This window comes from Cyrtonyx montezumae, unplaced genomic scaffold (genome assembly GCF_038088225.1).
Source record: "Cyrtonyx montezumae isolate F1298 unplaced genomic scaffold, pur_monq_1.0 scaffold_13, whole genome shotgun sequence".
In the NCBI taxonomy this organism is placed as follows: Eukaryota; Metazoa; Chordata; class Aves; order Galliformes; family Odontophoridae; genus Cyrtonyx; species Cyrtonyx montezumae.
Genome location: NW_027071859.1, coordinates 35,263,449 through 35,276,225, shown reverse-complemented (window position 1 = coordinate 35,276,225; position 12,777 = coordinate 35,263,449).

Below are 12,777 nucleotides of genomic sequence, written 5' to 3'. Positions count from 1 at the left end.
TTTTAATGGGTTACACTGCTTCAGATTTCTAACTCTTTACAGAACAATCTGTAACATAGATTTAGAAGACATAGCACCAATACAACTTTTCTGATTATCTGAAGAAAAATAGGATTTGAATTGGGCAAGATCCTAATGTTAAAGTCTTCTGCACTGTACTCCTGTCTGTATATAATTACCCAACAGCTAGCTCTGACACTACAGAATCCATTAAATAAATCCAATTGACAATCTCAGCAGTAATATATCCTCCACCACCTGAATAAGGCCACGGAAGGGAATCAAGTCATAGAACAGTCTGGCTGGCAGTCCTAAAACATCACAAAAAACTATCTGTGGATTTAGACAGCATTTATCTAGGGGATGAACAATACCCATATGTTCACCAGATGACAACAGAGTTAGGTTGATTTAGTCAAAGTTCAAGCCTGCAACAAAAGATGTCTTGTTTCTTCAGTACTGACTTTGATTTGATTGCTGTTTACAAAGAAATGTTTTTAAAAATGAGTATTACAAAATGTGCAGGAGGATCATTGTTCCTTTTCATCTTTCTTTACTTTTTCAGATGTTCTGTTAAATCCAATTGATCTACCATCTATTTTCATGAAACATTTGTTTCTATTACAGTCACTGAGTTAGAATTATAGTGTATGTAGTTCTCTTAATTCAGATGCCAGAAAACTGAAAATTAATTATAAATAGAAATGTCAGGGAATCAGTGCACTCACTTTCATACTGTCACTGTGTATACACATACACCTACAAATGCATAGGCAGACACTGAGTCAAAGAAAACTTTTAATGCACATATGCATATACATATACACACAAGTATCTGTGCATAGGTACCACTGTGTCTACATGTAGTCATGTTTAGATGTATGTAGGACTGTGTCTGTGTAAAATACAAATTTATTGTTCTTCATTTACTAAGTTACCTAAATTTGGAAGAAATGAGGAAGAAAGATCTCATTTTCATATAGTTTTCCAAATCTCAGACCAATAAAATGGAAATGTTCTGTATCATAATATCCTTGAGCAAAATGTTATCATTTTTTTATGTTCCAAAATATCTCATTAACACACTATAAATTTGTAGAAAAGATGTTATCAACTTCTAACGGTTTTCCATTGATTAATGTTTGCTATGCACTTCCAAAATTTATTAATAACAATAACTGATTTTTTTGTTTTATATTTATGAAAAATAGAAATAATGCAAATAAAAGCCTCCATTATTCTGTGCAGGATACTTACACCTTGAGTTTAACTGGGCTATGCTGTACCTTTAACAGACAAGGGAAGACAAAAAAATTTTCTGTCAGCACATCACTACAGGCTGAGAAATAATTTCTATCACAGATGTGGGAGGATGCAGTGTTGAATCCTATGCTTTTATGGATCAAATGGCTTCTGACTGATGCACCTGGAGTGATTCGCTGAAGGAAAAATCTTTCCCAAAGTGAATAATAAACGTGCAGAAACTGGAGTAAAGGCTTGCTGTGACCTAAATGTGCATAATGGTAAGTTTACTTAATCATTTCAGAAGTTTTAATTAAGTATTTTTTTCTTTTGTTTTGTTGTTGTTGTTGTTGTTTTCCTTTGGACTAGAAACATTTAATTGCTTAAAATAATATTTAATTAAAAAATAAAATTGTTATCCATTATCTTGTGCAGATAATTTAAAACTGTCTAGAAAGGGAATTAGAAAGTCCTTGTGATTGAGAAAGCCATTCTGGTGACACTCACACTCAAATGTTGTTACAAGAATGTTGCTAGATAAGTGTCTTGATGTCTTGGTGATGACAGAATCAATGCATTTGCTATTTATGAAGTTCTATTCATGTATCTCTGCTAGTATAAGAACGACATATTTCAATACAGTGAACTAAAGAATCACAACAGTAGAAACACAATTTCTAGTTTCCTGTTATAGATGAAGATTACCTTCATCAAAACTTTTCCAATATGTAAATAAAAATACAGAATTTAAATTCAGATCCAAAGGTCATACAAGGGAAGTACTTTCCATTCCTCTCTACCTCTACTGTCATGCCATTCGTTTGAGACATCACAGGTTTAGGATCTGGTCACCCTCATTTCCCTTGAAGTCAATGAAACATGTCATGTAAATAAGAGACTCATTCCTTTCATAAGTTTGGAAAAAGTGTTGCAGGAATGTTAGTTTAAGCCTAGACCCTTTAACTCAGATGGTTCTACGATCTTGCTTACCTTAGGAATACTACAGTTTAAGTTTGAACTTCCTAGGTGCTCCTTACAGCTGGTGAAAAGAATTAAGCATGTTCAGCATATTTCAGCATGGGAAATAAACTCTCAGATATTGAGCTGAACTTCCTGTAAAAACTCTTAAGAATAATTTTCAAACCTCAACCATTTGCACTGAAATTCTAATAAATATTTAAAGCAAGAACTAGATAAGACTATTTCAAAATTGTCTCTCAGTAATATCTTTTTCCTTTCATTCAGCAGGACAGATGTCTGACTTATCAAAAATGTGGAAAGATATTCCTAAAATCTACTTGAAATTCTTATGTTAAACCTAAAATATATTTAGTATGTTTTATGATTGAAATAAACTGCTGCTAAGGGACTTGGCTGGGCATCAGTTGGTTCATATTTTGTGTGTCACTTTTTTTATTAAATATATGTTGTATTATTAACATTGCTTTTCTCTTTTTTTCTATGTCTTAGCAAATAGATTTTACCTTTACTTTTTATTTATTTGTTTGTTTGTTCATTTATTTTTCCAGAACTATCCCCCATCCCATTAGTGGTAGCTACATGGTGCTGAGCTGCCTGATGGATTAAGTCATAACAGTGTAATGCTAATGTAATAATTTTTCACACCTGTTCTGTACATATGAGTTAAATTATATTTTTCAATAAGAAAAAGATACATGCATATTTTATTTTATATTTTATTTTATTTTATTTTATTTTATTTTATTTTATTTTATTTTATTTTATTTTATTTTATTTTATTTTATTTTATTTTATTTTATTTTATTTTATTTTATTTTATTTTATTTTAATTTATTTTATTTTAATTTATTTTAATTTATTTTAATTTATTTTAATTTATTTTATTTTAATTTATTTTATTTATTTTATTTTTTATTTTATTTTATTTTATTTATCTGTTTTCAGTTTTTTAAGGTGGTTAAAGTTCTCCTAGAAGATGTTTATTGCCTAAGGTATGGGGATTTAGGCTAGTCATTAATACTGGGGAAATTTTGTGCTAACATCATTGTTGCCAACTTTATGTACTTTGATAAACTTCTACAGACTATGATAAAGAAAATTTCAAACTTATAGGATCTGACAAGTTTCACATTAAAACAACCCCTTTGAACAGTGTTCTTTAGAGTATAATTCTCTGGCCCCTTATCTATTATTTTTCCTTTCTATCTGACCTACTTTTTGCTTGCACTTGTCCTCTGAAGTCCTTCAGTAATCAGGTTGTACATCTATCTAAAGCCCATGAGCAAAGTTTTGGCCTTTGGCTGACAAACTTTAAACAGTGGTACATTCATGTCTCCCACTGAAGGACAGATAGGCATTTAGCTGAACAAGTCTGCTGTTACTCTCAGTATATATATGTACACACATGGATGTGTGTAAGTGCATGAACATGAAGAAGCACACACACTTTTTGCTCATACTGCTGACAGAGAAGAAGATATTCATACTTGGATTTTATTAAGGAAAACAAACAGAATATCTGCTACATGGCTCCTGATTTCCATGAATATACTTGTGGTCATTTTACAAGAAAATGTAAATTGAATCAAAATACTGTTTTTGTTTGTTTGTTTGTTTGTTTTGTTTTTTTTTAACAAAAGATTTTCTTGTTGCAATAAGTAAATGAGTGTGATAAAAACTTGCTGTTTTATTTCCTCCTCAGTTTACAGAATCCAAACACAGTGACTTGAGTCACTTGATCTGTGATGGTATTTGGAACCTTCTGCCCAAAGAAAATCAAACTCAGGAGCTCTATCTATTTACTTTATCTAGATATTACAGGGAGGGACAGATTTTTAGATGTGCTGCACCTCTTTTGGATGGGATTCACTCCAATACAGACAATAGCCTCACTGTCATCATCATTATTTCTCCAGCAGGGATTGAACCATAAAGGAAATACAAATTTTACAGCTAGGATTGCATTAAAGCCCATCTGGTGAGGATTTCTCTGATTCAGATTAGTTCTGGGCTGCCCTGATATGTACAACCTCTTCCTTCTCTGGTTTATAGGCTGTACTGGTGCCTTTCAGCATGCTCTTCTCAAAGCAGGAAGACAGCATAATATCCTGACTTGATAGTTTCTGATTCTAAGCCGGTGGCGGTTTCATTTCTACCAAAGGCTCTCACAGGGGGCAGCTATCCTGCATAGCATCAAAATTGCTCACATGCAGTTTAGATCAACTGCATAGGACATTTTGTTGTTGAAATCCAGGTAAATAAATGTAGTACCTTTTGCAGACACTTTCAAAATATGCCCAAAATATCAAATTTGATCTTCCATGCATAGCCATCAGAACCCAAGTGTTATGGACATAATTATAATCTTCTTAATTGAGAAAGTACTGATCAACTTGAAGGCTGCCAGTGGCTGCCCTGCTGATTCACTCATCTCAATCAGAGATCCCAAAAAGTATGTGAAAAACTGGGATTTATCCAATTAGTTTAATGACATTTCTTTGTGGATTTATTAAATCTTTGCTGATGTTGCAAGCTCATGAGTTTTTATGTGTGTGTGTGTGTGTATATATATATATATATATATAAAACATATACAAAAACTATATAAATATATTTATATTTGCATTTATTTATTTAGCCTATGTTAAATTTCCACTATTATTACCATTGTTTCACAGATTTTGAAGAGTAGTCCAACTGACAAATGTAGTTGTTTTGCTTCTGAGAATACCTGGAGAAAATGGCAGCATGCTGCTTAGTATTTGTGTCTAGAAGCCTACCTGGGTGTGCTCAGTTCATAAGTTTTTCATAATATTTTTTCTAACTGAAAGGATTAGAAATTACCTTGAAAGATGAATTGAAGAGTTGACTCTTTCCTCAGTATCATGAGTAATACATTTTCTGCCAGAGAGGTTGTGGAGTCTCCTCTGGAGACATTCAAGATCCACCTGGACACGTACCTGTGCAACCTGGTCTAGGAAGCTGCTTTGACAGGGGGGTTGGACTAGATGAACTTTAGCAATCCCTTCCAAACCCTACAGTTTTGATCACCTCCCTTGACCTGCTGGCCATGCTCTTTTTAATGCACCCCTGGATACCACTGGCCTTCCTGGCTACCAGGGCATACTTCTGGCTCATGGCCAACCTGTTATCCATGAGGACACCTAGATCCCTCTCCTCACTGCTCCTCTCCAGCAGATCATCCCCCAACCTGTGCAGGTGCATGTGGTTATTCCTCCCTAGGTGCAAGGCTCTACACTTGATCTTGTTAAACCTCATCTGATTCATTTCTGCCCAATTTTCCAGCCTGTCCTGGTCTCGCTGAATGGCAGCACAGCCTTCCAGCATGTCAATCATTCCTCCCAACTTTGTAACACCAGCAAACTTGTTGAGGGTGGTCTCTATCCCCTCATCAAGGCCACTGAGGAAGATGTTGAACAGGACCAGACACAGCACTGACCTCTGAGGGACACCACTAAGTACAGGCCTGTAATTGGACTCTGTACCACAAGTCACAAGCCTCTGAGCTATCCCATTCAGTTCTCAGCCCACCTCACTGTCCACTCATCTAGCCAGTAATGACATCATAGAATGTATCATAGAAGATTTGATACACATATATTATTTCCAAATCAGGTGGCTATAAACTATTTAGATGCTGGTAGAGACTTAAAATGTTTTTTTCATTTTCACCACTGTGACTTCTTTGATATTCTAATCCCCCCTTCTGAAAACAAATGAACAAAACAACACAACCAAATAAAAAAAAAAAAAAACAAAAAAAACCCAAAACCACTACAAATTGATAAGTCTGAAGTTTGATTTAAGAAGTTATGTGGCACCTCATTGGGCAGCATATTGAAATGCTGACTGCAGAAAATAAAAAGTGGTTGTTCAATCTATTCCACAGAAAGTCCTGAAAAATCAAATCATTTTCCAATACAGTGATGACTGTGATGATTCACTGGAAAATCTGCCACGTGTTCTCTAAAATGGTGAGTATAATTTCTTCTGTTATATAGGTGTTCTGCAGCTACTGTTTCTAATTGTGCACACCGTACACATTTTGTTCAAATCAACTTCAATGTTATCATAGCACAAATATCTGATGTCTGTCAGTCCTCATCGGAAAGAAACATGATTGAATAACAGTAATGAATGAAACAGAAGATGTAAAATTACCCACCATCCCTATTATTTTTATCCAGTTCTAAATAATCTTAGCTGTGTGATTTCGACAAAAACATGCAACCTGGACCAGAATTTGTTTTGATTCCAGAGTCCCTGTTCAGGGCCTGTGGTGGCAGAGATTATGACAGCAGGGCCAGAAGCAGTGTTTTGAATATGTATGTCCCCTCCTTGTCACAGAATCAAAGATAGGTCTGTGTGCTGTGAGTGAAAGATATGCAGTTGATTTAGCTTCTTGCAAAACAAAAACATAGCAATGGTATAAAAGGGTATTTTACTTAAAAAATAATAATGTATCCTAGAAACCCTGAAATCCCATAATCTCTACAATGTGGTATGGCTTAAAATCAAAGGCAATGTTTTCTTCTATTTTCTGATGTACAGACAGTGTGGTTGGATGATTTGTGAGATGTTTTGTCTTCTTTTAGGCAGCGTCCACATAGTAAAGTTTGTGGATTTTTTTTTCTGCAACTAAGTGTAACATCTTACTTCACTGTACTAATGACACAGACTGTCATAATTTAATAGTGGATCACTAAAATTTTGCATTCAAGAAAGAAAAAATGTTTTTTTCTAACTTGTCTAAAGGCAGTTTGAATGATCTTTTCAAGACTGGTTAAAATATCAACAGTTCAGATTACTGAAGTGTTTGGAACTGTAAAAATAAGAAGTAGGGATGGCCTCTCTCCATGCTCATGCCCTGCGTAAAACACAGGTAGAACAAGCACAACTAAAACAAAAATAAAACAAAAATAAAACAAACAGCAGAAAGGTAGGAAGGAGAAATATTCATGTAGTACTGTATGGCAATAGCACCAAGAAGTACAAATACTACAAGATGTGGTTCATTACCCAGAGCAGAAATACAGTTGCATTTTCTGTCCATCCCATCAATAATAGCTACATTTTCTACAGCTATCAAATCATGCTCTCTGTACAAAAAAGAAGTGACAGAAATAACTGCCTGGACTCAACATGGAGGACATTACTTCATCTTTCAAATGCCAGAATTTCTATCACTCCATCTGGAATATGTCATACAATGCACTGATTTTGTTTATTGTTTTATCATGAATGATATATTATCCTCTAGGGAAGAGCATTATTTCTATTCATTTCTTGAATTTCTTATGATCCTTGCACAGAAAGTGAAATAAATTTGTTAACTGAGAGCTAACATTGGCATTAGGCTCTTCAGGTACAGTAAGCCAATCATACTTCTGCCCTAAATTACCTTCATGAGAAGCAAATGAAGATGTAGAAATAAATGTAAAAATTGTACATGAGTAACACAAAGTCATATATCTTCAGAGAAATATGGAATATTTGGGGATTAAATTCTATTACTGCTGCTGTTGCTTGGTAAGTATTTCCTTAGTCCTCCACCTTAGTCAGATCTCCACTGAGATTAATGACAATTCTCCCTTTCTTTTGTAATCCCTGAAAATTGGAAACAACTTGTTTAAATATAGCTAAATCCCTTCAGTACTTGTCCTTTGCAAACCAAAATAATCATGCACTTGAAAAGATAAACACTTTCATTGAAGATGTAGATTATTCTTCAATTGTCATTTGAGATATAAGACATATAAAATAGTTGTTAACTGTATAACTCACACAGAAATTTCAATTGTGGAATAATAAATGATTAGAATAGCAGATTATTCAAACAAGAACTTCCTAGTCTTGAAAATACATTGGCTACTGATTACTCTCCTATATTCCAACCAGAGATGCTCATATTTCAGAAATTAACAAAAAGGCTTATTTTAATAACATCATCAAGCATAACAGCACACAGACTACTGTTTTCATAATCAATCAGTCATTTTTATCTGTTAATTTTCAAATGGGAAGCAGAAATTACCTGCAGCAACTCTCTCAGGATTCCCTCCTTTAAACAAGGGATTTCCAAAAAATCTGTATTGCATATTATGAATAATGAAAATAAATGTTTATGATTGTTTCTTTACCAAGGGTTAATGTACAAAGACAATAAGCTCCATCTGAGAAGCATAAGTCTTTTGAAGGAAAAATGAAATAAAGATCGGTTAGATAGAGACAATGTTTGGGACACTTGAGATAAGACAACAAATAAGCTTCCAGAGCCTTTATGGCTTCTGCTAGAATCTTAAAAGCTCAGTTTTTTAACATGTCACCTGTGCGATATTTCACTGGTAAGCCCTTAAGTTTATAAGAATTCTGTTCTTTCTGGTTTTCTTCATTAGTCTCAATTTATACAGTCAATTTTTCTTCTACTGTTTTGCTGAAATAGTTGTTTTTCTAAATTGTTTTGTCAAGCAGTCTTTATTTACTCAGCTGCTAGTTTTAAGACCTTCACAGCACACTTCTGTGGTAGCTACCAGTTCTCTCTAACCTTTCTCTTTCCCTTTCCCTCTCCCTTCCTTAGAAAAAGTTCAAGCAATGTGATATTCTTCATCTGAAAAGAGAAGTACTGGAATTTTAGGATTTCATATTTTCTGTATGAATTTATTAGTTTAAATAATTTCCCAGAAATTAAAGTCTGGATTTTTAATTCTTGATAGCATTAACAACCTCAAGTTATTTCAGGAAATTACTGCAAATAGAATGAGATTCTTAATCAGACATTTGGAAAATTTGCTACTCTAATCAGAAATACCAACAGTGAATGAGAAAGATGCACCATTTGTAACATTATGAATATCTATGCATTTTACAGTTCATTAGCCACTAAATTGGTCATCTTGCATATGATATAAGGTAAAATGTTAAATATTCAAGTATTAAAGACAGTTCATATGGAAGAAGAATCCTTTTCATTTTAATTGTGATTTTGTTTCTACTTTAATTTTTATTAGTTTGTTGTTATTCTTGTTGTTGTTTGTTTTTCCTTGCTATGAATTCAGAAAAATTAATTAGAAGTGTATAGGTGCATATGTTTTTGTATTTTGTTGTTTATTTTGTTTTAAAGTTGAAATATGGAAAAAATCTTGGCATTAAATATTTTTTTCTTGAATTCTTTAGTTCTTTCTCAGAGGAATGAAATTAATTCTTGTTTTAATGAATCAGTAATAAAAATAAAACTCACTCTGATGATATTTTAATGCCAACCTATCTGATGGATAAATAATTAATGCAGGTAGTGATTTGACCACACTTAATTTCAGTGCAGTAATCATCTTTTATTAATATCTCATTCCCTTCCAAACACAATAATCTCATGTTTTCTCCGGATTACTATTTCCTCAGGTTTTTCCACTAAGTAGTTACAGTGCGGATCTATCATCCATGGAGAAATTCAAAGTGATTCACTCAACTGAATAGAAGCTATTTTTTTTACACTTGATAATGACCTTGCTTAATTACAACTGAAAGCACAACCCAATTCGCATAGCAAGCCAGTGAAAAAGCAAAGTATCAGCTGTCTACCATACCACCTGGAATCCTAAATCGTTCTATGGCAGTTCTTTAACCTGGGGAATAGTAGAGAGTAAATGTTTGCTGCTTTGGCTCCTAATCTTCTTCTATTCAGAAATAGCCAAGTGTGTCATTTCTTATAATACTGCATTTCCCTGTAGTACATTGTATGGCAAAATATCTAACACTTCTGTCCTCCCTTCAGGAAATGACAAGGACAAATTAACATACACTTCCAGTCAAGCTGAACCCAGGTAACTGCTGCCAAGGAAATGTCCCCTCATCTGTAGAACCTGCACATTCAGAGAAGTATGGATTCAATCTCACCACCCACATAGTCCAAAGCCATATAAAACTGACTGGGAAAATGACAAATGCCAGTAGGCAGCACAGAGCTTTGAACACCTATTATGTTAAGCGTATATAGCACCACCTTGTGTTCTCAGCCATACTGTTTGTAAGACACTGTTCCAACTGTAAATCATTCCTAAACCTCTTTTCTGTAGTAATTAATACAACACTCTTTGCTGTGCTCCTGGGTTAATATAATTTGTTTTATTCACAACCCAAGTCATTTTCCTCCCTGCAGCACTCTGCTATTATTATGTCTACCCAGCATTGGTGAGGGAACAAGTAGAGTACGTTTCAAGGTGCACATAAATCCAGTTCAGGCTATTACAAATGAAATAATAAGGTAAGTGCAATGTGCTTGACTCCCATAGGGAGAACTCATAAGAGGATAAAGAAGGATTCAGAAAAATCAAAGCTTTGCCTTCAAACTTGCTCATTAAGTGAGAGAAAGAGGGAGAGGGGAGAAATACAAAGACAATGGATAAAAAACTAGGATAAAAACTAGGATAAAAAAAGTAATATATGACAATCACAGCCATTATGGAAATACCAACTCCTCTCTTGAAAGTGGATACCATTATCATAACCTTCTGCCCAAGGTGACTGAACTCACAGGTCCAGTTACATTTAATCTCAACTGTCCTGAAAATTTACTGAAAAATTCTAAAAGAAATCTCTCTATATATGAAGTATAAGTTGCAGAAGAATCCACAAATAATTATGCTATCTAGAGATGGATAAAAATAAGGCAACAATATGTAATGGCAATATCCTCCCAGCTTCTGACAACTTTCCTATTAGAAGTTATTCTATATATGTATTTTGTAATACAACGACAATAGATCTTCCAAATATTCAAAATTGTTCACAGATCTTCCTGTGGTAGTTTATCTCTAATGGACCATCTATTTAACAAGGAATCAACAACAGTAATTTTCAGTGCACCTTTCACTAATTCATTTAGTGTAAATGTAATGTTTACGGATACATGTTTTCCAGGATTTCTCTTGGAATTGTTTTTATGATTAGTGGCATATTTCAGACACAGAGATGAAAGATTATATGGGCTGCATATATGGTTCCCCAGTTCCAAAGTTACCTAAACTTTTTGCAATTCACCCCATGAAAACCAAACCAAATCAGCACAGGTAATTACTCTCAGAGTCATCTACAAGGATTCTTATATGAATCTAAAGATCTTTTCCAAATACTTGGCAATTTCTATGTGATGATCATCTAAGGACATGGCATAATGAAGGTCAACACTGAACAAATTAATTGCAACTCTGGTGTTCTGAAAAGATTGTATGGTGATGGAAGCTTTTAACATCTGTATTTTGTCTGGTAGTTGCGAATTACTAAAACTGGTAGAGAAATTGTCTTCTATGATAATTATAAACAAGCATCACAGGAGAGTGAGACAGCTAAATCAGTGGGAACCACTATAGAAGCACATTTGAGCAACAGTTAATTTGAGTTAGATAAGAGAATTTTTCATAGGAACTTCTAGAGCTGAATGGTTCTCAGTGAACACAGGAGACAGTAAGGAAACCAAGAGATAAATATGAACAGGACTTGTGATTTTAAGCTCCAGTAACTATTATAAAAGACAGTCTGGAGAATTGGAGAGATGAAGGCTCTCAATTTTGTTTGATTCAATGTTCAAAGACTGGACTGTGCAGGTATCAAAATATTTGACTGGTGCTCTGCATGCTGAGCATGATGTGTTAGACTGTACTGTGGATACTGGAACAGAGCTTAGGGACAGTATTTCAGTGGACTCAAACTTTGTTTTCTCACTAACACCAGGAACGTCAGAACTTTGGTTATTATGAAATAAAAAGTTCATGCATCTCTCTAGTGTAAAAGATGTGTTGGGAAAAAAATAAAAAGTAAAAGATTAAAAAAAAAGAAAAATCAGTGCTAATACTTTCTCAGGACTACATGTGCTTTAAGTATTACTCAGATTTTCCCAGTTGTTTCAACTAAACAATTTTGGGATAAAATACTACTCCGTGGTAATATATTCTATGAATAGAATCCCATGAATATAGGTATTACAAGATACTTTAATATCATCTATCATTTTTGTACTTCAAAAATGCGGTATCTTTCCCATTTCATTCTATGAGCAGTCTTTGCAATCCTGCTAAGTTTTAAGCAGGATAACGCTAATTATAAAGTAATTTACTTTATGATGAACTACTACATTCCCTGTCATTTCTTTATGAAGAATAAGACATTTAAGGAAGTAATTAAACAGATGTTTATTGAAATTAGTTTTCCCACTTTGGAGGAATGTAAATAATGGATTAAAGCTCAGGAGTGAATTCACTAATAGTAATAGAGATATATGAAGATTTATATCTAGATCAATATGGCTCTCAAAATTTTATGAGAAAATGTTTTGTTTTTCCATGACTTGCATTTATTTAATGAAAATATTTTTGTGTTTAAGAGACACTATCACTTCAATGGAAAATGACCATAACTAAGATCAAGAAAACATTTCATTTCAGGCATATAAAATTAACTGTCACTTCTGACTCACTATTTCTTGTATCTTTTCAAACTGTGCCACTTTTTTATTAACTAATTGGAAGAACAATAGTGGGT